Here is a 3,081-nt window from a genome sequence, read left to right as displayed (position 1 = left end):
TTCAAATTCAGGTGTAACCCTGCCCATTAAGGGCACTAGTGGGCATGGCACGTGCAACACACATGGAGGGAGAGAGATTACTTAGATACCCTCCCCTATGTTTGAAATCCCTCTAATGTCCTTTTAAAACACAAAGTTCACTACTTCCCAAGTGTAATTGCGTGAAATTGTACAAAGCTACTTGCATACAGTGATTGCTCCTTTGCACATTTGGTTGCCGCTGTCCATTTGTAAGTGTACAAACATGCATTGTCATGGTTTAATTTTGGTTGCTAACTTTCGAGCACAATCTATGATTTAGCGCCAACATTTGAGGGTTTATAAATATTTATCTCTATGAGACATTCTCATGGATGCATGTGAAGAAGCAATGGTGGGTTTATTGTGACAGGCTCTACTGCTCAAGATTACCAAGGTTACATGTATACATTACCTGGAGGAAAGCATCCTTTCTCTTCAGGGCAGGGCTGAGAGAACTTTAGGAGGGCTTAAAGATTTTTTGTTTTGGTACAAAGCCTCTTTTCTTTTGGAGAATAGAGAATAGATAGTAGCAACCCTGCAGCCTCACTGCTAACCAGCCAAGCTCTTCTTGACTAACAATAGGAGGGAAAGGAAGTCTATCTCCTCACGCCCAAGAGAAAACACTACCATTCAGTTTTACGTGGTCTTTTTGCAACAAGCGGTTCTGCCCAGCTGCCTTTTAAAACTCACAAATGTGGTCCACTTTGTGGATTTGGACCAAAGTGGGGTTAGTCCCATTCCATTATCAATCTCTGTCTGGGGCCAAATTGACATTATAATAGTTTCCTGTTCAACTTCAAATGCGTGGACTCACAGCTAGCTGTCATTATGAAATTATGAACTAAAAATGGTGCATCCAATTATTCTAGGAACCAGAATGTTAGTGACCTTGATGTTTGCATAAAGCAATGCCCTTTAAATTACCATAACTGACCTGAGTTCTAGAAGATTTGATTGTAGTTTGTACTTTTTATGGCACACAATAACACTTATGATATCGGTTGGTGGAAAGAGGATCACTTTAAGGCTTTGGATGTGGATGGGGATGGTCTTCTAAATCTTACCGAGTTTAATGAGTAAGTTTTCCATTTTCTTAGCTTTTCATGTTTCTCAATGTTTGTTTTGCTCACTAATTTCTTCTGCGTGTGTTTTTCTAGCTTCTTACACCCAGCTGATACTGATAACCAGAGGTTGCTTCAATGGTTGTGAACAAAGGAAATAAGGTTCAATGTGTTTTTCTCTTTTTATTATTTTTTCTTTAGCTCTGTCATCTTGGTATCTTACCCCACCTAGAAGTAATGGAACAGCCATTTCTTAGTGTGTGACGGAAAATGCTTTGTCATAATAGCCTTATCCCAGCTATTTGGGGTTAGCTTTACCATTCCTGACCTTGTCTTTATTGCTTGGCAAAAGTTTAACAACTAGTTGCTGTTGAAAGCAGGCCTACCTCACGAATTCTGCTCCATGTCTCAATCATTTGTTCAGAAGATGGGGGAAAAGGACAAAGGTACTGCAGAAGAAGTCTAGAAACATGCTCAATTGCACATCAAGTTTTGGTTTATTTCCAGAAGCATGCTAAATGTGTTATTTATTTATTTATTTATTTATTTATATACAGGGTAATGATGATTTGATTAAAAAAGAGGATTACAAAAAATGAGGATCAACCCGCTGAGAAAGCGAGAAGGTTATCATCCAACATGAAATAAATTACAACCGATTTTCATTTATTAAAGATGTGTTGAGGATACATTTTTATTGTTTGTTTGCTTGGTTGTGGAATAGATGAATGTGGAAGAGAGCAAAGAGGTAGGTAATAGTAGAGAAACTCACAGAATCTCTAGAGGAATTCATGACAAGGTATTGCAGTTGTCGTCTGCATTTTTTCTTTCATTTCATTTATAATCTGCCTGTCTATGTACATCCTGTTGTCTTGCATAATGTGGGTGAGAGGTATTTCTTTCTTCCTGGATCTTTCTCCATTTCCTTTCAGATCATCTACTTAAAATGGAAACAGAGGAGGGTTTGAGGCACGAATCAAGTTGTGTGTAACACTATTTATTGCTCATGCTACTAGAAACAGATTCACATCCATATTCATAACTTAGTTAAAGGGCATGATGGAGCAGAATTCTAGTAGGTTCGCTTATAGGATTGTCCATTTTAGCTTCAGATGATTTGAGCTGGAGGCGCACTCTTACTTTTTATCTCTTAGCTAGGCTTGCATAGGTACATGCAAAGTTATGAGATTATGTTGAGTGTGTTATTCCGTCTTTAGATACATAATGATATATGTTTGACTCTTTTTTTTTCTTCTTCTTGGGCTTCTATTCTAACACTTGATGCAATGTGCTTATAATTCTGCATAGTCAAAGAAAAAGTTTCACCTTTGGGGAAGCCATTGGAGACATGGAGATTCTTTACTATTTGCTCTAGCATGTAGCTAGGTGACCCAAAGCTTCATGCTAAATTACAGATTTTTCAAAGCCAAAGTCTTTCAGGCTGTGCGTGGATCATATATAGTTAAATGACTCCTAGGGCAAACCTAAGACAATAGGAAACTGCATGATCGTTATTGATTTCCACCATGATTTTTCCGATTCACCTAAATCTCCACCAATCTAGTCCAAAGATGAGGGTGTGGGACTGAACCCAGTTTTGGTTTGGGGGCACCCACACATGTTTTATGAGTCCCTTTGGCTGTGGGAATCCTATTTCCACTGGGCAAAGAAGCATTTTTTAGAAAGCTCACAAAGTTGGTGGGAATGATTTTTCTTCTCATCAGAGATTTACTTTAAAAAGTTCGAACCTGAACCCGATTTCCTAAACCTAACCCTTAACCTATTCTCAATTCCCTAAAGCTATAACCTATAACCTATAACCTAAACCTAAAACCTAAACCTAAAACCTAAATGTATTCTCAAATACTTAACCCTAAACCTACACCTAATCCTAATCTCAACTCCTTAACCTAAACCTAAATGTGAAAACCCAAACCTAAACCCGATCCCAAACCCGAACCCGAACCTGATTTCCTAAACCTAAACCTTAACCTATTCT

The 3,081-nt window shown here is 38.2% G+C and overlaps 1 long non-coding RNA gene across 2 annotated transcripts; it reads left to right on the top strand.

The window, feature by feature from the left end:
• Positions 1–789: 789 nt before the first annotated feature.
• LOC131247301 (uncharacterized) lies at positions 790–2,832 on the top strand. Of its 2 annotated transcripts, none has more exons than XR_009171617.1 (3): positions 790–1,708; positions 1,807–1,881; positions 2,105–2,832. It is a non-coding gene; the product is annotated as an uncharacterized LOC131247301 (long non-coding RNA). The 2 variants fall into 2 exon arrangements; XR_009171616.1 differs by having other exon boundaries at positions 2,015–2,832.
• Positions 2,833–3,081: the final 249 nt, after the last annotated feature.

Source organism: Magnolia sinica, chromosome 5 (assembly GCF_029962835.1).
Source record: "Magnolia sinica isolate HGM2019 chromosome 5, MsV1, whole genome shotgun sequence".
In the NCBI taxonomy this organism is placed as follows: domain Eukaryota; kingdom Viridiplantae; phylum Streptophyta; class Magnoliopsida; order Magnoliales; family Magnoliaceae; genus Magnolia; species Magnolia sinica.
The sequence above is the reverse complement of the archived record's forward strand: the minus strand, read 5'-3'. Positions and strand labels throughout refer to the sequence as shown.